This window comes from Cupressus sempervirens, chromosome 8 (assembly GCF_028749045.1).
Source record: "Cupressus sempervirens isolate cs-2001-9-10 chromosome 8, ASM2874904v1, whole genome shotgun sequence".
In the NCBI taxonomy this organism is placed as follows: domain Eukaryota; kingdom Viridiplantae; phylum Streptophyta; class Pinopsida; order Cupressales; family Cupressaceae; genus Cupressus; species Cupressus sempervirens.
Window position 1 is genome coordinate 627,885,814 of NC_143125.1, and position 24,858 is coordinate 627,910,671.

Genomic DNA, 24,858 nt, shown 5'->3' on the forward strand with positions numbered 1-24,858 from the left:
ACTAGGATCTATGTCCTTCTTTTTCTGTGTGTTCTTACCAAAATGTGTGGTGGGTGGCATGAAATGCTGATTTTCCTAAGGATGGAATGCAAGAAGAATGATGCTAAATGTATATGATGAAGGGGGTTTTCCTAAGTGTGACTAGAGTGGACTAGTTTCTTGAGATGTGAGCAAAACCCAAATGATATGGTGCTAAAGGGAGGAGACCATGTTTCCCTTAAATGTGATCCTAAATATGGCGGTATTATCAAATCCTAAGGTAGCCAAATGTTTATTTTTCTGAGAGATAAAAGAGGATCAAGTATGTAACCCAACCTTTGGCTTAAGGTGATATGAGACACAAGTGAGAGCTTCTATGAGAAAATGCTTAGTTTCAAGGATAACTATGATAGTGAGATGGATGGAAACTATTTTTAGGGAAACAAAGTTTTTTCAAGAAATGTTGCTAAATGTGCATAAATGATGGAAGGTACTAGGGCTTAATGATGCATGTGGAAGATTTTTTTTTTTTTAAACCTAAGGTTGATGCAAAAATGGGAGGAGGTGATCCTATTTTAAATGCTTGTATGGGGGAGTGGCTCTTATGTGAGAAACTAAACCTATGAGGAAACAAGTGCACAAGTGTGTGTGGAAAAAGAAAGACCTAATCAGAGTGAGTAACACTAGAGTCATTGATAAGGCTATGGTTGACACCTCATCAAAGAGTTAGGTTCTAAATTTTGTAATTCCACTCAGTTTGTACTGCAACGTGTACACCATCTTTCTCAATTTGGTCTAACTAGGCAATCCTTGGGTTGGGGGTATTTTTTTTGCGTTCTATGTCTATTTCCTTGTAAATTGGTATTTGTAGAAGTTTAGCATTTTTGAACTTAGCCTTGGGTTGGCCTGACATGAGATAACCCTAAAAGATTTGATCACAACTGTGGGATTTTATAGGTAGTGACTATGCTAAGTGTACCTTTTGACCTTGGGTTGGGATCATAAATAAATTGAGGGATAGCTAAGGTTATAGAAATAGTAAAGTAGTGAAGTGAGGCAAATTTAGACTTTTAGGTTTTGTTGTGAATGAACTTACTAACAATCCTTTGGTCAAGGAGTAAGGAGTACCTATTTTGAAGAAAAATGTGTTATTTTTGTTCAAGTAGGATAGGTAACAAGGATATTTTTGAAAAAGGACAACTTTTGGATAAATGGAAAAAGGGTTTGTTTGCAATTGAATTTTATTGGATAGTGTGGTTTTGAGGCAATAAGTATAGTTTGGAACAAGGTAAGGATAAACCAAGGAGACAAACATTTTTTTGAATGGACTTGCCAACAACTATTTTGTATATGCAAAGATGGGGTCTTTCAAAGGCAATATGTGTTATTTTCAGTTAAGTAGGATGGGTAATGAGAATATTTTGAAAAAGGAAAAACTTTTTGGTTTAAGGACAAAGGGTTTATAACTAGGACTTGTTTTGTGGTTTGTTTGTTTTGAGGGAACAAGTGTAACTTCAGACAAAAAGGGGAAGTTGAACCAACAAGACAAAAGTTATTGCAAATGGACTTGCTAACAACTACTTTTTGTAATAACAAAGATGGGATTCTTCTGATATGAGGGATTTATGAGAAAAAAAATTCTCAAAGGACAAAGCAACTTTGAGAAAGACAAACAAATGATCTCTTTGGCAAAAGGATTTGATAGTAACCATAAAATTGTGTATGTTTTACAAATATTTTTCATGGGTCTTGAGCACAAGTAAGACAATTCAAACACATGCTTTATCCCTAAGGTCAATTTTTTTGGTTGCAATATGCTATTCAATGGCCCACAACTTGATGTCTCTTAATTCTAGTGCAAGATGTCCCTCTCATTGAAGAGGTGAGTTAATATAAGAGTCAATCAACAAATGATACACATCAAAGAATCTTCAAGGCATGGCAAATAGAAGTTCCCCTTCTATGGGAACAATGACCCTTGGAGATGAAACCCAAGTGGCCTTATGCCTCTATTAGGAGAGCACAATGGTGAGTAATCTTGAGGGATGTTGTTTCCCTTGCATTGTGAATGAACATACCATGGAAAAAAAGGGAGATACTTTTGATTAAAAGGGTTGTAAATGGGTCTGTGGCATCTCACCAAACGGTTGTTACATATGTGATCCACTTAAGAATCTATTCTAGACATGCTAAAATTGTGGAAAAGTTTTTCCACCTTAGGCTATGCCCAGAAACACATTGCTTAAACTTGGGTGATAGAGCGAGAAAGTTTACCTTTCTCCTCATTTATATACCGGCAAAACTTTTTATCAGTTTGAGCTTCTCACCAAAGGGGAAGCACTTCCCAAAGGTGGATGAGCTTGCCAGAAGCACTCCTAGGTTGTTGCAAATGATCTTGCTTACAACTTTAGTACATGTGTCATGTATTTAAATGGTCTTACTTTGCAAGAAATAGAGAAGTCAAAGATGTGCTAAAGGGAACAATCTCAAGACACGCAAGACATTGGATTCATTGCTATTTGGACACTTTAGTGCTCTATTTTATGATTTGAAGACACACATGATTAACATTCAAAGATTCTTTCCAACTTAACACCATTGCTAACAAAGTAAATTGAGTCAACAAAAGGGAAATTGAGCATGGAAGCTTTAAAGAGGAGGGAATAAGAATGTTCTTGACTTTAGGGCATTCAAGATCAAATGAAGTTTATTTTAAGCACCAAATTTAAAGTGTTCATACTTAATGTTCATTAGCACTTAAAATGAAATGTTCATTGCATTGGTTCAATTTTAAGCCTTAATCATTCATTCCATGAAAAATGCAAGATTTATTCAATTTTAAACAGTTAAAAGAAAAATTATGATGATAAAACCCATAGAAAATGAGTTAGCTTAAAAACCTGCAACATAAAATATCAGAAATTACAATAGAGCAGTCAATGCTGCAAACCAGCAGGAATAGCTAGCAATCCCATAGGTACAAGAATGTGGTCAAAGGTCATGGGAGTACTGCATAGGACTAGTGAAGAAATGCAAAAATTTTGGTTGTGGGATGAAAAGTCACAGAGCAATCCTGTGAGAGGGCAATATTGTAGATGGTTTTAGCGACATTCTCGTGGATAGGTTCTTTGATGGGTTTGATTGACAATAGAAAAAGTGTATTTTGAATTTTTGACTAAATGTAGGATGCATTCCCATAGGTTTACTAAAGCAATCCCGTAGCCTATCACTGGCATTCCTATAGGAAAAAGAATGGTGGGGATGCGTGGGCTATTTTAGGATATGTGAAGAGGATGGTTAGTAACAAATAGTGAACTAACTTTCACAGGTTTACATTCCTACTAATGTGTATCTACAATCTTGCAATCGTGGGTTCACATTCTTGTGGTTGTGGGATCATGAACAAAAAGGTATTTGAAGTATTAAAAAGTCATAAAAGATTAGATGTCTGGGAGTGCATTTTTGAAAGAGTGACTTGTGTACCTGCAGAAATGTTAGCAAACCACCTGCAAAAACCCACAAGCATAAAATGTTATTTTGGTTATTTTATCACAAAAAACCCACAAACATGATTAGATTGACCCAAATGTAAGGTCCCATCGGGCGTGCCAAAATGTATCACCTAATATCTAGTAATGTAACATGAATACTAATACTAACAAGAGTATTAACAAAACTAAACAAAGCTAACACTCAAGATAGGACTCAATAGTTATCACCACAAAAGGAAGAAAACTAAGAATGGTAGGCTCCTTATGGTATAACCCATGATGAAGTGGATTTGTCCCTGATAAGTAGAGATGTGTGCTCACAATTGTGCTCAAGCTTCAAGTGGATGGATGGTGTGAATGGAGGATGGTTTCAACAATGGAGGTATAGGGGGATTTCAACATTATAATGGTATTTTGGTAGTGTTCAAGCTCTCAAAATAGCATTATAAATTGCATGAAAAGGTGGATGATCTTTGTGAAGGGAGAGGGTTGCATTTATAGTCCAAGGGGTAGAGAGATGGATGGTCAAGATGCAAGGATGAAAAAGTAGTGAGGGAGGGTCAAGATGCACTCAAAAGGGAGCACATGGATTATGATTGTTTAGGGCCAATAGAAAGTGACACTTGTCACAGGGAGGATGAGTGTGAGAGAATATGATAAGGGTTGGTCAAGGGAGTAAAGAGGGAGGTTGAGTATGTAAGAGGCATGTAAGAGTCATAAAGGGGGATGTAAGAGCCATAAATGTTGGAGGGTGAGGGGAGGAGATATTTTGACTTTAGCTTGGGTTAGCAAGTCTTAAAAATTGCTTAAGGTTGTGCACATGTTTAGGAGGGGGATTAGGATTAGCTTTAGAAAGGGGGTTGGGGGTAAGTGATTTAGCTTTGATGGGATGGGTTAGTTAGATGGCCAAGTAAGGTTAGTATGGGTGAATGGGTTGGATTAGGGGTTATGATAGGGTTTAGGGGTGCTTTAAGGGTTTTCAATATTTTATTAAATGATTTATTTAATAAAATAGGGATATGGGATTAAATAAAATAGATTTGAGAATTTATTTAATTTAATAGAGGAATAGAGATTTAATTGATAAATTGATTTTGGGTTATCATTTGATTATATCAATTGGACTATAGCTAATTAAATAAATTAATTAACTAGGGGATGATGATTAATTAATTAAATAGAAAATATTCAATCAATAATGTGCTAGGAGATGGCTAAATACGATTACCTATTTGTGTAATAAGATTTAGGTGTCTACAGTTCCCCTCCCTTTTTTTGATTTTATTAATTCATTATGCTTGTGAATTTGATATGAGAATGCAATTCTTCATGAATTTATCTGTTATTATTCGGAATTTTGATTTGGAAAAACCTTGGATTTGATGTGGAATTCATAAGGAGGAGGGATAATAATACTTTTAATGCATGATTTTAAAAGAACACATGTACTGAACCAAATCATGGTCATTGATGGTGTAAGAACTATGTCCTAATCAAAGATGCCATGTCACATGAGAACAAAAAATGTGGAAAGAAAACCAATCACAATCAATGTAGAAAAGTCAATCTTGTTCAATATCCATTAACTAAATAATTGATATAGTTAGTTTATCAAAAAATTCAACATAATACTAAGGTATTGATTTCATCGCATGAACTTACATCATATGAACTATAGTGCTAAATTATAATGTAAATACATCTCATGCCCATCATATACATTAACCAAAGTAAATTTCCAACTTTAAGTTTACATCATCCAATATTCAAGATTACATCAATTGAATGATACCATAAATCATTGCCAAGATGAAGATAAAAGACCATAAGATAGATTCTGAAACTTGATAGGTATCCTAAAAGTGTATCCAGTCTCCAAACCCATCAGACATTGTCCATATTCTATCTAAGACGGGAGTGTGACCTAGGCACTTTTAGCTCACCAACCATAGAGTGTTCACTCCCTAGGGATTCTTCCTAACATGAAGAATGCCCTGACCTTGGCATAAGAAGCCTATCTTTCTAGAACAAGATGGATCAAATGGATTCGACGTAGCCATGAAACATACTACATGCATCCATGTGCCTAGAAACCTAATCATGGAATGGGCTAGGAAAAGAAAAGAACACTACACATCTACCCATATGCAGTGAGAGAAAAACCATATCATATCTATCCACATGTACATTTTTTTATCTAAGCATATCTACACATATGCAAAATGAAAGTAAACATAATCACACACATATGTTTAATGTCAGAAAGCATCATACTTAAATGCAATATAAAAATGGTCTGGCCAAGCACTAAATTCATCAATAATATTGAGATAGAGACAAAATGTAATGAATCCTATTCTCAACATTTTGATAGGCTAAGAGAAGCAAAACATAATGCATCCATTCCCACCCTCCCTAATGCCACAATACACCCTTCCATAAGGAATTTAACATCAAAACTCTGACCTTCAATAATTAATAACCATCTAACTCTAAAGCTACAAGTTCATAATCAACATAAAGAAATTTATGAACTTGAATTTCCTATATAGTAGGAATGGATTAAACTCAAAAAAAACGTAATCAAGTCAGCATTCAAGAAGAATACCCGATTCTATTAATACATAACTCCTACTTAACAGATTAGCATCAATAATATCAAGAAGGTATATATGCCACAACTTCTTTAATTCATAATTTTTGTAATATTTTTCCAACTAACAATAAGGTAGTAACATTTTCTTTAAAAAAATATAGTTCAACATCATCATTACAGAGAAATTAATTGATACAATAGATACTCTTGAAAATAATACAAGGAGCTTTAAGGCCCTCAATCTCGTTGAGGAGATAGTTCACTCCAAATATAATTGGAGTGATTTGGGTGTCCTAATTCTATTTTAGTATCAATCCAAATGTCTACATCTTAGGAAAATTCTCTATTTACCATGTGCCACTATAGGTTACTAATTTATATATATCTCAATCAAGCTTAAAGCACACACCAAGGTTTGGAATGACTATGTTATCCTATAGTTATTTGTATACAGAATGTTCTACATATGCATGAACTCATTCATCATTAATCTATTTTTTACATGATTTAAAAATAACATCTACAAATGCATGAAGTCATTCAACATTAAATAAACAAATTAAAACAAATAGTCCTACATCAACCTTACTTTCATCTATCAGCTCTATGACATGGTTCAATTCTGTTATAGTTTAGGGAAAAATAGTTTCCTCTTAATTAACTGATAGGTAAATTATCCTATGATTATGAGACAAAATAGAGTATTGTAATAAATTTTAACTCTAACTATTTTTTATTCTAACCCTTAACTATATTTGGCATTTCAGCTTTCAAGCAACACATTATTACCTATTCCATTGGTTCACAATTGGTTTACATGTAAAAGAAATATGATAGAAAAATAAATTGTATGTCAATCTATGAAGACATCATTTTGGAAAGAGTTATAATTTACCCATAGTTAAAACATTGTGCTCCACCTATGTTTTTCTTTTGGATGTACTAAGGTGCGAGTAGGTTTCCAATACCACAATGCTTTTGTTGTACAAAGCAAAGGAATAAGATGCCAAGATAATGTGGCATTTGACACCCTATGCAGTATTATAGCCATACTTTTCTATTAAGAGCAATATTATTGGAATTAAAAGAGACCCAAGCAATTACAAGGCAATAAATGGGCAACACAATCCTCTAGTAGATAGATAAAGGAAAAGGAGAAGTCTGGATGTGATCACCACTGTTAATGATAGTAATAGGTTCTATAGGTTTAAAATTACCCTTACTAATCAAACTAGAATCACAAGGAACTGAAATACCAATAGAAACCAACATTCCAACCACATTTAGAATTAAAAGAGAAATTTATAAGGAACCTAGATATTGTGTTTATTCAATCTTTCTCCAGATCGACTATGCTCCAACTACCTCCAAATTTCCCCTCCCTTGCCTCTTGAAGTTTTTGACAATTGTTGTATATTTCTTCCACCAAGAACCCTTCCCTACTTCTACACACTCCATTGTCCACTCCTTCTAGCCACTGCTACCTTTTCTCTAGCCAAACTCTCATTTTATTCCTCTTGTTTCTATAACTAACCCAATTTGAGAGTTTTTAATTTTTATTTTATGCCTAAATTTACTTGACTTCCTCAAAATAAAACATGTCTTTCATATATCATTATCTAGGGACAAAAAATGAAAAAGGTGTTCTTTTCTACAAGTTTACATCTTGTTTCCTCCTAATCATTAGGTCTAATTTTAATAAAAATAAGCATTAGGAAACTAAGAAATTCCAAAATGAAATATGAAATTTGAAGCTATCATGCACATAGGATTTTTATTTAAAGAATTTAGCTAAAATTTAAATGCCAATACTAGCTAATGCACCATTATATTTTTTTCTATGTCAGCCTATCATTAGGAGTGTAAAGTAGAACTTGTAATATAACTAAGTTAGATCAACGCCTCCATTTTATTTGACTAACAACATGAGCTACTTGAATATTTAACCAATGACATTCTTTCTTTTCACACAAACATCTGTGTGATGTCTATGTGGGCTACTTGGATGATCTGTCTATCCTCTTCCAAGAGGCTAACCCTCTCCACCTCAACCACACTCTCATCCCATCAATTCTACAACCACTCAAACACTCGCAACAAGAAACAAGTCAATGATCAAGATAATATGCTCAGATATAAGATATAAAATAAACTTATGAATGACATAACATCAATCATATAATGAAATCATTTAAGGAATGTAATGAATCATCTCATAACATATATTCATCTATGCTTCAATTTAATCATTAATTCATTTGCATAAATTAAATTAAGTTCAAATAATAGGAAATTAGCTTAAATATTCCTTAATTGTTGTCAAACAAAAATATTGACTAGTCTAACTTTGACTCGATCACCACATAAGCATCCAAATAAGCATGTTGATAAATGAGATGTGATAGATAATCAATCACTTTATGCAAGTTAAAATCATGCCCAATTAAACCTATCATTAAGAAGTTTTGGAAGACTAATGGTAAAGTAAGATAATGTGAGTGGGGTGTGAATCAAGATCTTTAAACTTTTACCTTTTCAAACAATTATTCAATTTGATATCTTTTACCTTAAACCCTTACCTTAACAATATCATAAGTCACATAAAAATTTACTACAGTAATGTATTGGATCTAACAACTAATAATATCCATGAAACATGTAAGCAAATGATCAACACATAACACAAAGATTTTGGTTACCCGGAAACCCTCCAAGGTGAAGGTAAAATTGGGGTGGGGATGTGGTGCAGGTGCACCTAGGTAGGTTAGTGGTAACCTAGGGATTCTTATGTGTTTTTTTCTTGTAGTGATGCTATCCACATCACTAAATCAATAAGAGGAATAAATTGGTCATAAGGTGTGGATAGGTAGGTTGGAAGAGCCCAAAATGGTAATGTTGCTCCTAGTTGCTCAAAAATTGCTCATTTGCCTTTATAGAGCATTTTTGGGTTTTGGTGGCTAAAAAGGTAAATTAAGAGTTTAAGGACCTTATTAGGTGTTTATTAACCATCCAAGGCCTTTTTCATAGTTTGGTATCAATTGGAGCAAGTTTGAGGAGGAAAATTGCAAAAAATGCTCAAACTTGCAAAAGTTGTCATTGATAACTTGTTGATAATTTCTTGCAATGCAAGAAAATTTTTAGTTAAAATATTTTCAACTATCTAAAGTAGTTTGGAGCACTCATGGGAAGCCTTCAAAAGTCCATTCTCAACCTAAGAATGTGGTTGGAGAATTGAGTTATTACACTATACAACCTAGACAATAGGATGAATAGTAGTCTCTTATTTTTGAGTGTTCTTGGCATGTGTATGGATTATATTTAGTATTTTTTGTTTTGGAAGTGTTAGTAGTTATTAATTTTCAATTATATACATATTTTTTTTGTTATTAGAATTTGGAGTGCTTAGGATGACTATTTTGGTTTTTACTAGTTTGTTGGTTTGCCCAGAGGTGTGACTGCAAGGAGTCTTAAGGCCACTTCACACTATTGAAATTGTATGGTTTTTTGGGATTTGGAACTAGAGTCCATGTACTCCATGTAGAGTAGAGATGGGCCCATAGAAAGCACAACAATGGTTTTTAAGTTGATTCCCTAGGCAAGTCAGTCCAAGTTGGTTAGAGATCATAGTGTAGAGAAAGAGCTATGGAGAGGATTGAACATGCTGATACTTTAATCCAAGCATGTGGAGAGTTAGAAGGTGTTGTGGACTAACCACAATCTTGAAGAGAAGCCTTGGTGTGTACCGAAGGAATGTAAAACAATTTTTTGTATCAAACAACATGTAAACCCTTAAAACCTCAATTTCTAGGCTAAAATTGTGCCTATAGTATAAACAGTCTAGAAAACCTAGACCCTCAAAATCTTTAAGAACTCTAAAAAGGGTATTGGAAATTGGAATTTTTTTGGGTTCTTGTTAAAGAGTTTTGAAAGATATCCTATTTTTTGTGCATTGGGAGGGCTAATCCTTGTAGCTTGTACTATCTAATTGTTGTACACCAATTGAAGGATTAGAATTTATTGGATAGAATCCTTTGAGGCATCTTGTGCATAGAAACCCTAATTGGTCAAGTGTATGACCTAAGGATACCCTAAGAGAGAGCTTGGGATTTTAAATCAATATTAGTTAGTAACATTAGAGTGGTATAGAGAAAGTTAAAGACTTGGGAAAAGTGGTGGATGTCTGCAGCTACTGGGGAATTAGTAGATGAAACTAGTATGGTGACTAATAAAAAACTAGAAAAGGAAGCTGATGAGAAGAGGAAGAAGAATAGGCTCCTTGAAGTAGCCTTTGAAGAGGTTAAGAAAAAATTAGAGGAATTTGTTGATGTAGCAAAAACAAAGGAAGAAGAAGACCATAAAATGGGTAAGGAGGTAGTATAGGAGGATGTTGTACCTGAACCTAACCCTATCTTGAATCAAGAGCCCTTCTTGAAGGCTATCAAATACCTAGGAGGAAAAAATTTGGAAAGTGTGCCCCTTTTCAGTGGGAAGATGGACATAGATGTAGTCATGGATCAGATAGATGACATGTAGAACCATTTTGAGTTTGAGAGGGTATTAGAGGAAAAAAAAGGTTAAGGTGGCTAAGTTAAGGCTTAGAGGTTCAACATTGACTTGGTGGAAATACCTACAAGATGAAATAGTTAGCATGGACAAGAATCCTATAGATAATTGGAATGCTATGATTACCAAAGTGAAGGATAACTTTCTACTAGAAGACTTTGACATCCAACTCCACAAAAGAAGACAAGGACTGAAGCAAAAGGTCTTAGATGTAACCTCTTGTACTAAGGAATTCCAGAGGCTATGTTTGAGATCCAAAAGCAAGAAGAGGAGCCAATCAAGGTGGATAGATATTTAAGTGGTTTGAAGTGGAATATACAAGAGGAGCTTAGTTTTTGGGCACCTACCACTATCCAAAGGTTCCATCAGCTATCTCTAAAGGTGGAGGAAAAGAACAAAAGGAAAGGGGATTCAAACTTCAAAGATAGAGGCAAGGGTAGAAATCAAAGAGGACAAAGAGGGGGCTACCAGGGAAGAGGAATGAGAAAAAGAATCAAGGTGCAAGGTGAGAGAAAGCTCATAGAGAAAACTAGTGACAACTCCTCAATAAGTGGTTATAATAGAGGGAGAGGCAATCAAAGAGTATCAAATAAGGGAAGAGGATTAAGTAGATCCAAATCATACTTTGCAAGTATGAATATAATTGTGGTCGGTTGGGCCATCCAGCCTATAGATGCCCAAAGAAGCCTTCTTCCTCAAACCAAGACAAAAGGGTCAAATATGGTCAAGAAGACAATTCAAGTTGTATGGATATAGATGTAGACCGCATTAAATCTAAAAAAGGTGAGAATCTCATGTTTAGGAGGATTTTAGGGAAAGTGTGCAAAGTGATGATGGATTCATGGTCCATTGATAATGTGATATCAAAGGAGGTTATTAATAAGTTGAAATTGTAAAATATTCCCCATGATAACCCCTACAAGGTCACTTGGCTTAACAAAGGGTAGAAAATCTTGGTTAATGAGCAAGCTTGGGTGGATTTTTCTATTAAAAAATATAAGGACAAATTGTTGTGTGATATTTTTCCCATGGATGCTTTCCATATTTTTCTAGGTAGGCCTTAGAATTTTGAGAGGAAGGTTGTGTACAATGATAGGGCTAATGCCATAACCTTCAAAAAGGGGGATAAGACCTTTAAAATTCAATATTTGTTGGAAGGGGAGAAATCACATTTAAAGTACCTAGTGTGCTCTTATATAGTGGAAAAGAGTTTGTGAAGGACCTTAGACATAAGGAAAGCCAAGGATATGCAGTGATATTGGAGTCCACAGATGAAGAAAAATCAGTCAAGGAACCCTTACCATTTGAAGTACAAAATTTTCTTGAAAAGTAAAAGGACATAGTGAGTGATGGTACTCCAACTATCCCACCTCCTAGGAGAGTTATAAGACATCAAAATGACTTTGTTCTAAGTGCCTTCTTGATAAATAAAGCAACTTACAAGCTCACTTTTGACCAGAACTTGGAAGTGGTGAGATAGGTCCAAGAATTGTTAGACCAAGGTCTGATCCAAAATAGAATAAGCCCATGTGTAGTCCCTATGGTATTGGCATCCAAAAAGGGATGGAAATTGAGGTTGTGCACTATTTCAAGGGTTATTAATATAATTACAATTAGGTATAAGTTTCCCATACCAAGAATTGAAGACCTTATGAATTATTTTGGAGGTGCCATGTATTTCATCAAGTTGGACTTGAAGAGGGGTTACCACCAAATTAAGATAAAGGAGGGAGATGAATGGAAGACAACATTTAAGACTACTGATGGTCTTTATGAATGTCTTGTGATTCCATTTGGTCATCCCAATGATCCTAACACATTCATGAGGCTCATGAATGAAGTGCTTAAGGAATTCATAGGTAGATTTTTGGTGGTGTACTTAGATGACATACTCATCTACAAAAAGACTAAGGTGGACCATATCAAGCATGTAGAGGAAGTTTTGAAGAGAAGCCAACCATTAACCTTGAAAAGTGTGATTTTTCAAGAAAGAATTGGTGTATTTGGGCTATGTGGTATCCAAGGGATCTTTTAACATGGACAAGGAGAAGATTTCTACTATACTAGATTGGCCAACACCAACCACATCTACTGAGGTAAGAAGTTTTCATGGATTATCCTAGTTCTATAGGAAATTTAGTAGGAATTTCAATGGTCTTTGTGCACCTTTTCTTGATACTATAAAGGTTAGAGTCAAGCCTAAGTTTAAGTGGACTTTAGAAGCTAAGAAGTCATTTGACATGTTGAAGAAACAAGTAGCTACTCAACCTATCCAAAAATTTCCTTCTATAGTGAGAACATTAATGAGGCTAAGAAGAAGTATTCATCTTATGCCTTAGTTCAATGTCTTAGGAAGTGGAGACACAATTTGTTGCCCAAATAATTTGTTGTGTTTATAGATAATCGAGCTTTTAGCTACAAAAACACTCAAGAGAAGTTGAGCACCAAAAATTTGAAGTGGATGGAGTACTTGTAGGCCTTCACCTTTACTATCAAGGACAAGAAGGGGTAGTTGAACAAAGCAGCAAATGCACTAAGTAGAAGGATCATGATAGTTCAAGAGATTTAGCTCCAAAGCATTGGAATAGAGTGTCTTAGTAACCTCTACAAGGAAGATGAGGACTTTGCTAAAGCCTACAATGTATGCAATGGTTTTGAGAATCATTTTCATAGATATTTTTTAGAATATACCTTTCAAAATGGGGTGCTATTTGAGGGTAACTAGTTGTGTGTGCCAAAGGGTTCAATGAGAGAGAACCTAATATAGGAGAAACAAAATGGCAACCTAAGTGGACACTTTGGTGTGAGTAAGGTTCTATTATTGGCCCAAACTAGTCAAGGATGTAACTAAGTATGTGGAGTAGTGTATGGTAGACATGAAAGCCAAAGGAGGAATGAGCAATGCAGGTCTTTATCAGCCTTTACCAATTCCAAATAGGCCATGGGATTATTTAATTATGGATTTTATCATAGGTTCTCCCAAGACCAAGCAAGGGTATGAAAATATTTATTTGGTTGTTGATTGATTCAATAAAATGGGGAATTTCATCCCATTTAAGATAACTAATCATGCAAGTCATATTGCCCATCTATTTTTCAAAGAGGTTGTGAGGATTCATGGAATTCCATTAAGCATAGCGTTAGATAGGGATGTCAAATTTATGAGCCATTTATGGAAAACTTTGTGGAGAAAGCTTGGCACAATTATGTCTTTTAGTTCAACTTAACATCCCCAAATTGATGGTCAAATTGAAGTGGTTAATAGGACCTTAGATAACCTTCTAAGGTGCCTAACTAAAGAATATGGTCAAATTTGGGATTTTATCATCTCACAAGTAGAATATGCTTATAATGATACCAGGAATAGGACTACTAGAAAGAGTCCATTTGAAATTGTTTATGGAATGCATCCAAGGGGTGTATGTGAATTGAGGTATCTTGGAGACATGGTTTAGATAAGTGGTCAAGATGAAGGAGATTTAGGAGTGGGTCAAGCAAACCATCCAAGCTAATACTAAAAAACTAAAAGCCAAAGTGGATGAAAAGAGAAAAGATGATCAATTTACTATTGATGACTACATTATGATCCATCTGAATAAATAAAGGCTTCAAAAAGGTGTGCCTACCAAGCTACAAATGAAGAGGGTAGGGCCTTGCCAAATCTTGAAAATGTATGGAGCAAATGCCTATAAGGTAGATTTACCATTAGATCTAGGCATATCCCCTATTTTTAGTGTACAAGACTTGGTGGCATTCAAAGGCATAGTATCTCAAGCTAGTCTAGGTGTTCAAGATGATATTGAACCTACTACAACACCTAGTGTTAGAAAGTTAGAGGCAGAGAAGGTGTTAGATTCTAGAGTGAAGAAGTCTACAAGGCATAAGGTATATATAGAGCACCTCATCTAATGGGAGGGAAAGCCAAATTTAGATGCTACTTGGGTTGCCAAGACAAAGTTTAAGAAGGTTGGCATTCCCTTGGACATGTTTCCATTAGGTACAACTTAGTTTTTTTGATGGGGGAGTTGTTGACATTCCAGTCATGTTTGTTATTAGTGACATACACTTATTCAGATTGTGAGTTCATATCGAGCATATTGTATAGTTAATAGTTTTAACCAAGCATTTCAATTACTACTGAGTCCCATGGATAGATTTTAGTTTGAATGAAGTAGTTACTACAAAGTTAAAGATCAGTAGTGTAAATCAACCATTTCATTGTATGCCAAGTTGTGTAGTATTTACTGAGTTTTTAGTTGATGTGATGTGATTCTAGTGTTGATCGAGCTACTTAGTGTTAACAAAGAGACTTATTTTATACTAAGATTGAGGCAATAAATCAAGTGATTCAATTTATATGCCAAGTTTCATATTATTCACCAAGTCACAGTACAGACCAAGTTCAAGCCTACTTGGAAGTGATTAGTATGGATTGAACTTCTATGTTTACCAAGTGCATGATGATGCTGAGCATTGACAGTGGATGCTGAGTATCAGAAACTCATCGAGTCATTCTTTAGAGCTCGAGTTTCTACACTTTGGCTAACTTTGTAACATTTGTGTAAACTTGTATTGTGGCCAAATTTATAATTGTGTAACTAGATTGAAATATATGTAATGTATTGTATCACATCCAAAGTATGTATGGAATTGATAAGGAAGTAATTTAATCATCAAAAAAGAGCATAAGAGTGAATTAAAATGGCTACAATAGTATATGAAGCAACATAGATTCATCTATCATAGCAAGGTGATTTGTACTCTTAGACGAATCTCATTTAGCAAACCAAGTTGTAGATCAAAGATCAACTACTATTTCATCCTAAAAAGTGGATCAGTTAAATCCTTTAACAAGGTAGACCTAATAGTCTTATGTAAATCTCTTTACCGAGTGCATACTTCATTGTATGTTTGTAAATCCTTTCACAAGGTGGACCTAGCAGTCCTTATTGCTCTTGATAGGGTAGGTCATCAAAAGTGATCATTGTAAGCCTTAACAAGCCAACTTTATACTACAGTACTAAAGCTTGTGGGTATCAACCCCACCCTAGTTTTACTTTCTATTTGGAAGGTTTCTAGGTCACCAAATCTTGTGTTAAAGTGTTGTGTATGCTTTCATGTTTTTTCAATTTCTCATGTGTAGTTAGATTAGAATTCAAGTAAAGGATTAATTGCTAATTGGGATAATAGTTTTAGAAGTTATTGATTCACCCCTCCCCTCTTAGTAACTTAACTTGTCATAATATTTCCAAAAATTGGTATTAGATCTTTTTGGTTCTTAGTGAAAAGTTTAATAGCTTGAGTAAAGATCAAAGGCAATGGAGGTATTCATACTTGACAAATCTATTGACAATGAGAAGCTAGATTTTGAATTGGCCATTGGACAACTCAAGAAAGTAAAAGAGAAACTCTCCCAATCCCCAAAAAGAAGAAAAGATCTTGCAATCTAGATGAATGATTTACTCTACATTGAAGAAAGAATTGAAGACATCATTCCGGGTAATTTAGATGAAGCTGATGAAGAAATCAAAGAACTATTTGAAAAGAATAGTACTCTTCAAGAAGAAGTAAGAAAAATAAGAAGAGAGTAAGAAATTTAGTCAGTGAGATTGTGTGAAGTCATGGAAGAGAAAAAAAGATAAGAGGAGATAGAAGGAAAGAATTAAGAAATTCAACACCTATCCCTTCAACAAGTAGACTTCATTAATCAGCTCACCAATGCAAATGAAGAAATCATGATCCTGAGAGCAAAGAATGAAAGATTATAGAATGATCTAAAAATTGAAAGGAAAATCAATGAAAGAATGTTAAAATCCCAAGTAGACATGAATTAATTGAATAAACAAATTCACTTTATAAAAAAAGGAAAAGCATGAATTGAATATACAGAAGAAGGAGAATCATCCAAGCAAGGAGCTCAAAGAAACCAAAAACCTACTTGCTGTCATTGTGGTAAGATATGTCATACTTCAAAAAAATGTTGGAGCAATGGGAAAGAAAAATTCAATGGAAAATGATACAATTGTAATCAACATTGTCATAGAGCAAATGAATGCTAAGAGAAACCAAGATTTGAAGGAAAATGTCACAAATATAAGAAGCATGCGCACATATCATTAGAATGAAAAACCAAGATATTAAATATAGTAGAAAAAATTGTAAAAGCTATATTTGGTTGAGACTATAACACTTAGTGTAGATATCAATACTATGGAGAATTTGGACACATTGGAATGAACTGTGTAAAGCATCATATTAGGAAAAATGATACTACCAAGAGATGTTTTATCTATTTAGAACTTGGTTACCTTGCCAAGAACTATATGAATACTGGAAGAATAGAAGATGAAAAAAAGGCAAAGGCTGATAAGATTAGAAAAAATACCAATAATGCAAGCCCTAGAAATGATAATCAAGTCACTAAAGAATTGGGTGACTCTATTGTTTCAACCTGATTTCTCAATGGAGAACTAGAATTAGGCTACCAAAGAAGACATCTAAATAAGTTCTAGTTGACAGGACAAAAGATCCATATCAGCATTCAAGATGCAAAGGGATCACTAATTAAAAGGTACTAGTTACTACTAAGTTACCTTCCTTACCAAGTGAGGTCAAGTCATAGACTCTACCAAGCAAGGTCAGGAGTAACTGAATCTTAGATGACTACCAAATGATGAAAGACTTTATTGAGTAATCAATGCAAGTAAAGTGGATGGCAGTCTATCAAATTCATCTAACTTTTGTACCAGGTATTGATGGAAAAATTTGATAAAAGTAATGAAATTGAAGTCATTTTTATCATGAATTTTAGAGAGAAAATTGTGCAAAGTGATCTTCAAAAGAATTCAAGTGATTTGAGCAAATTGTTGTCAAAATTTTCAAATTCTCTTAAACCCTACTGAGTGAAGATGGCAGCTACTAGTAGCATGGTGAAGTGAGGGTTAGACATGTTATTTCATGGTGTAGAATGAAAGGCACCAGACTTCAAGCTCACTCCTACAGTCACTGAAACCCTAGATTTGAGTGAAGTGTAATTGCAAATCCCTCCTAAGGTACTTTTAATCGATGACATCTATTCTCATTTTATATGTGTGATTCAAGATATTGGTACCCTAGAAATGGATGAATTTTTAAAGGAGTTTTGTGTTGATGGCATTTTGAAACCTAAGCATCAACATCTCAAAGCCAAAGGATTAACCCATATTCTTGAGATACCCCATGATTTCCAAGTCAAATGGATTAGATATATTCTCAGTCATGTGAACAATGGTTAGTTGTGGGAGCAACCTATTTTGATTACCCAGAAAATGATCCATAAGATCACTAATCTCCCTATGTTGGCCAAAGTGAAAATGACAAAAACCCTAGGTCAAGTTGAACAGGAGAAGAAAACCCTAGCCAAGTGGGATGGTAGGGGAATAAAGATTAGCAGTGTTACTAACATGGAGTTGAAGTTTGACATTCATGTCATTGCACACAAGATCTATAGTTCAAGCAAGTTGAATAGTGTGTCATGTAAAGTAGTTGACCTGGCATACAAAGTAGTCAAGAACAACCTTTCTCTTGACCTTGCCGAGCTATTGTTGAATCAATTGAACAAGAACATGGCGAGCATTAGGAAATAAAAGAATAATCCATGTAATTTTAGCTCTCTATTGACATGTTTATTATTTTATGTTTAGAAATTCTTTCCATCAAAGGGTACTATTGTTTGGAGGAAAGGTGTGCTAGTACTTTATCAAATTAATGAATACATCATTGAGATGGGAGAAAATTACACTAGTATTATGGATAACTATTTTGGTACATTCAAGGAGAAAATGAATAATAGATTTTGAATCCCCAAGAAACTAGTTGAGGATTATAATGATGATGCATGTTTTATGTGGGATAGTGATAAGGTATATATTTAGGTAGTTAGGCCTAGAATTGCATGGGTGAAACCTCTAGGATATGAGGTAAATATTGATGAAACCAAATATATAATTAATGTAGTAATTAATGAACCAGTTGACCCCAAGGTTGCATATTTTGGAACATGTGATTAGGCTAAGGCCTGGATAGAACTAGAAATCAAGCTTGCTCAGGCTATTAGCAAAGGCAAGAAAAGGATTGCCAAGTTAAAAAAAAGTTCTACTCTTTTGTTAACTAAGGGGAAAGGTGAAGATGAAGAAGTAGAGGATGAAGAATTAAAGGAAGAGGAACCACTAAAGAAAAAGAGCAAGGTAATCATTACTAAACCTACCAAGGCATCCTCATTGTAGCATTCACTAGGATGTTGTTTAGTGTGGAGCCTAATCAGTCCCCAAATGGGAGATTGTTAGATTGTGGTGATTGATGAGGGAAGTACTATACATACTTCATAATTCCTCACCTAATCAGTCCCAAAATGGGAGATTGTTAGATTGTGGTGATTGATGAGGGAAGTACTATACATACTTCATAATTCCTCACCAAGGTTCGGGGAACCAAAAAAATTTGTACTCTTGGGGGAGTATGCTTTCATGTTTTTCACTTTAACACCAAATGTTGTGTTAAAGTGTTGTGTATGCTTTCATATTTTTTAGTTTCTCATTCATGCATTTAGATCATAATTCATGTAAAGGATTAATTTTTGATTGGAATAAAAGTTTTAGAAGTTACTGGTTCACCCCTCCCTCTCAATAACTTAGCTTGTCATAATATTTGTAATAGGAGTATGGTGCCAAAGCACCTAGGTAGGATAGTGGAAGAACTAGGGCTTCTTAGGTGTTTTAGGTTTGTAGTGATGCTAAATGCATCACTAGATCAATAAGAGGACTAACTTGGTCCTAAGTTGTGGGTAGGTAGGTTGGAAGAGCCCAAAATGGTAATGTTGCTCCTAGTTGCTCAAAAATTGCTCACTGGCCTTAATAGAACATTTTTGGGTTTTGGTAGTCAAAAAGGTCAAGTAAGGGTTTAAAGACCTTATTAGGTGTTTAGTAACCATCAAAGGAATTATTCATAGTTTGGTATCAATTAGAGCAAGTTTGAGGAGCAAAATTGCAATAGTTATCATTGAAAACTTTTTGACAATTTCTTGTAATGCAAGCAACTTTTCAGTTAAAAGATTTTCAACTATTTGAAGTAGTTAGGAGCACTCATGGGAAACCTTCATAAGGAAATTATCAACCTAAGAATGAGGTTGGAGAATATAGTTATTATACTATATGGCCTAGACAATAGGATATGAAAAATAGTTTCTTGTTTTTTAGTGTTCTTGGCATGTGTACATATTGGATTTAGTATCTTTTGTGTTGGAAGTGTTAGTATTGGAATTATTTAGAATAATTGGGGGGCAGGGGGGGGGGGGAGGGGGAGGGGGGGGTGGGGGTGGGTGTTGGGGTGGGTGGATTAGTTATCCAAGGTTAAGACATACAAATAAAGCTTTTCACAATTTAGTGAACCCATATCCATAAAACGTTTCATCATGCATGCATCCATTAGGTCATACAATCACTTAAACTTGTAGGTTATGTCAAATCAATTTTGTAGAAATGTAAACATGAAACATACTAAATTCAATAACACATTTGACACAACAATTTAACATGGAAATTGATGTAGGAGCATCATGGGTGTAAGGGAAATCTTGCATCACCTAAGAATATTTTATTTTTAGCCTTTTCTATTTTAGTAAGGACTAGTAGATAGGGTGGTTACTATTTATGGGAACTTACTATTTTTAGTAAGTTTTTTATACAAGCTCAGACTATTCTCATTTTCTACAAGAAGATTCATTTTAGAGTTGTAAGCCTACCATAAAAAATCGCATTGCTCAAGCATTAGTATCAAAGAAGTTATTGCAGATTTTTAGTGGAAGAATTTGTAGAAAAATATTCAAGCTCACTGTTGGAGGCCTTAGAGTGCTCAAATGAGGTCCAAAAACTTGATGAAAGGGCACTAGCATAGTTCCAAGCCTATAGATTAGGATTTGGTGTTTTTGAAAAGTGTTTATAATAGCCAATCAGAGAAATGGCTTGTGAATTATGGCCTTTGGAAGTTGGGATACCAAAATTTCTAAAATAATTCGTCAAAGATGTATTTGGCCAACTCTATGTGTATTGTTAGGGTCTATCGGCCCTAGGTATTAAGTTTAAGCATCTAGAACCTTCCCAAATGGCATAAAACTACCTATTTAAAAAAAGCCGGAAGATTGTCTAGGATAACTCTAGGTGATAGTTCACAGCATTGTCTTGCAGATTATTGTAATGAAGGTGCTCATTTGGGTTAGCATATTGTAATTGAGAACTCTATAATTATGCATTTGTGATGATAATAAGAAGTCCATATTTTATTCTCACATTTTCTATTATTTCTTTGTTTCTATTATGAGTTTATGGTATTAAGGGGAGTCCCCTACATCAAGTGGTGTTAGAGCGAGAGTTCTTGAGTGTGTGGACACATCACCAATTGTGAGACAGTTTGCACTAGGACTATAGTTTGGGCTAAGCATGTAGACAAATAACTGGTCATGAGGTAGTTTGCAATAGGGTTTTAGTGGAACTACAAATTGCCTCCACAAAGCAAGCATGACAAAAGAGCTATAGGTGTTACACCTAAGGGTTTTTGAGCCCTCCAAAGGCAAATGCAAGTGTTGGAAGAACAAATGTGAAGAGCAATAAATCTTCCTATAAGAGATGAAAGCAAGGATGAGGACGAAGTAGAAGAAAATGCTGAAGCAGAGGTAGTTCTAAATCTAGAGGAAGAGAGGCTTTTTAGATCCATCTCCAACATTGGAAAAAGATCTAAGTTTGAGGTTCCCACATTTTTAGGAAATCTTAACCCAGAAGAGCTGATTGATTGGATCAATGAACTAGAGGAGTTCTTTGAATATGAAGATATTGAGGATTTAGATAGGGTCAAGTTTGCAAAGGAAAAATTGAAGGGACATGCAAAGATCTGCTGGCAAGAGGTTCAGTTGGAATGAAATAGAAAGAGAAAGGAAAAAATCACCAGATGGGATCGGATGATAGCTAAAATGAAGCAACAATCCATTCCTATGGATTATGAGCTTAATCTATTGAAGAATATGTAAGGTATGAAGCAGGCGAGAAAATCTATTCAAGAGTATATCAAAGAGTTCTATCGAGTTCTCATTAGAACCAACCATGTAGAAGTTGATAAGGAGAAAGTTTCCTATTATCTTAATGGGTTAAGGCCCAATATTTAGGATGAGCTAAGTTTGGTTTGGATGAACAGTATTGAAGAGGCATACTAGTTTTGCCTAAGAGTTGAGGAGAAATTGATCAATATGTTTGAGAATAAGAATAGTGGAAGAGGTTGTGGTGGAAGATCTAGTGGAAGATCCTATAGAGGTCATAATGATGATCAAAAGAAAAAGGATGATGTTGGAAGTAGTAGTCAGAGCCAGAGGGGAAACAATTTAAATCATTTCCATGATCAGAACAATAGAAATCAAAGAGGAAGAGGTAGAGGACAAGGATCTAGAAGAGGAGGCTTCCATGGAAAAATTTTTCACTATGGGGAAGAAAGGCATAGAGCATTTTAATATACCCAACACCAAGGAAGGATAGATCAAAGAACAAAAGGTCAAGTGAGAGATGCACATGTTGATGAAGTTGCCAGATCCTCACATTTTGAAGATGCTAAAAGAGGACAAGTCCTAGTTAACAAAAGAGTCTTACTAAGTGGTGAGAATGATCGTGGTCAAAGAAGGAGTTTGTTTCGAACAAGGTGCCGATGTGAAGATAAGTGTTGTGATTGGATCATTGATGGTGGAAGTACTGAAAATCTGGTGTTAGAAGTGATGGTCACCAAGTTGAAGCTGAAGAGATAGAAACACCTGCATCCATATTGTATTTCTTGGGTGCAAGATGACAACAAGGTTATGGTCAATGAGTAGTGGTCATTGAAGTTCAAGATTGGGAGCTACTAGGATGAGGTACTATGTGATATCATATCTATGGACATATGTCATATGTTGTTGGGTAGGCCATGGCAGTTTGACAGATATGCTGGACATGATGGGTGAGAAAATACTTACACTCTAAGTAAGGATGGAGTGACACGTAAGTTGAAGCCATTGAAGGATAGATAAGAAAAGGTATGTAGTGCTGCCAAAATATGTTTTATTGATGGAAAATAGTTTCTTAAAGGTATGAAACATGAGCATATGTGTTTTTCTATAATTCCTAAAGATAGTAAAGAATAACTAAAGGAAGTTCCTATAGAAGTTGCATATATGTTGGAAGAGTTTTTTGATATTGTATTAGATAATGTACCTGATGGATTTGGTTCCAGGAGCCAGTTTGCCAAAGAAGGAAACACATAGAATGAAACTAGAAAAAAGTGAAGAGTTGAACAAACAAGTTCATGAGTTGTTGCAAAAGGGGTTGATTCGAGAGAGTCTGAGTCTATGTTGTACTAGTAGTGTTAGCACTAAAGAATAATGGAGAATGGAGGATGTGAATAGATTCTTGTGCTATCAACAAGATCACCATCAAGTATACATGTCCTTTGTTGAGGATGGATGATATTATGGAATGTTTGAGTGGAGCTCAGTATTTCACAAAGATAGATCTAAAGAGTGGGTACCATCAAATTCATATCAGAGAAGGTGATGAGTGGAAGACTACTTTCAAGACAAGGGAAGGATTGTATGAGTGGTTAGTCATTCCTTTTGGACTAACCAATGTACCAAGCACTTTCATGAGGCTCATGAATAAGGTATTGAAGGAGTTTCTAGGTAAGTTTGTCATTGTTTATCTAGATGATATATTGATCTTTAATAAGACATTGGAGGAGCATTTGATTCATATTCACAAGGTGTTTGAAAAGTTGAGGGAAGAAAAGTTGTTGATAAACCTAAAGAAGTGCAGTTCTACAAAGAAAGAGTTGGTGTACTTGGGATTTGTAATCTTAGGAGAAGGTCTAAAAATGGACCCAAAGAAAGTGAAGGCTATCCTTGAATGGACTACTCCAAGGAGTATGATAGAGGTAAGATCTTTTCATGGATTGGCTACATTTTACAAAAAGTTCATAAAAAGTTTTAGTAGTATGTGTGGACCCTTGATTGAAACAATGAGAGGAGATAGGAAAGAGTTTAAGTGGACTATAGGAGCAGATATGAGTTTCAATCTATTGAAATAGAAAGTTACTGAGCAACCTATTTTAGCACTTCCTAAATTTAACAAGGTATTCCAAGTAGACTATAATGCTAGTGGTATTGCAATAGGAGCTGTTTTGAGCCAGGAAGGTAGATCTGTTGCTTATTTTAGTGAGAATTTAAATGATGCAAATAGAAAATATTCTATTTATGATCAAGAATTTATGCTATAGTTCAAGCATTGAAGAAGTGGAGACACTATCTTCTTCCTAAGGAGTTTATTTTGTTTATTGATCATCAAGATTTGCAATATTTGAATAGTCAAGAAAAATTGAACCAAAGGCATTTAAAGTGGGTTGAGTTTTTACAGAGTTATACATTTTTTTTGAAACACAAGAGTGGGAAGTCTAACAAATTTGTAGATGCTCTTAGTAGAAGACAACTTTTTCTAACAAAAATGCAAATAGTGGTGGTTGGGTTCAAGGAACTTAGTACTTTTTATCTAGATGATGTTAGTGTAGTTTTTTATTTTTCCTATTTTGCTAGGTTTTTCCTACACTTTTAATAATCTCACTTAGGTTAATAAAGCATGTCTTATTAGGTGAATGGTTGTGAGGTGTCACCTTCCTACATGTGAGCATCCATTAGCTATCTTGGGAAGATACTTTGCTATCTTTAGTCCGATAGATGTTGCTCCTTATAGGTTGGTGTTGCCACCTCCTCCCTCTTCCTAGCCTATATAAGCATGCTACCTAGCTTGTATTTGCATCTCTTGTTTTTGCATCCTTGTAATGCTATTTTGCTTCTAGCATTTGCATTACTCTCTTGGAGACTAACTCTGTGTTGCTATTTTGATTTTGTATCATTTGCATTCATAGTTTAGATATTTACTCTTTGCACTAGTTTTCTGGATTGTTAATCTTTTCAGATTCTACCATGGTATCAGAGCTTTTCTATGTGCAAGAGTAGATTTTAGTTTCTTTTTTTTAGAGATTCGGGGGGGGGGGGGCTAATAAATTTTATTGTAGTTTTTGAAAAATGAAGTATGCTCTTCTCTTGCATCTTTGGATGATCTTGAGAATCAGAAAAGTTTTGAAAAAAATGATTTTTCTATGGGGTTTCAATCTCAAATCTGACAACCA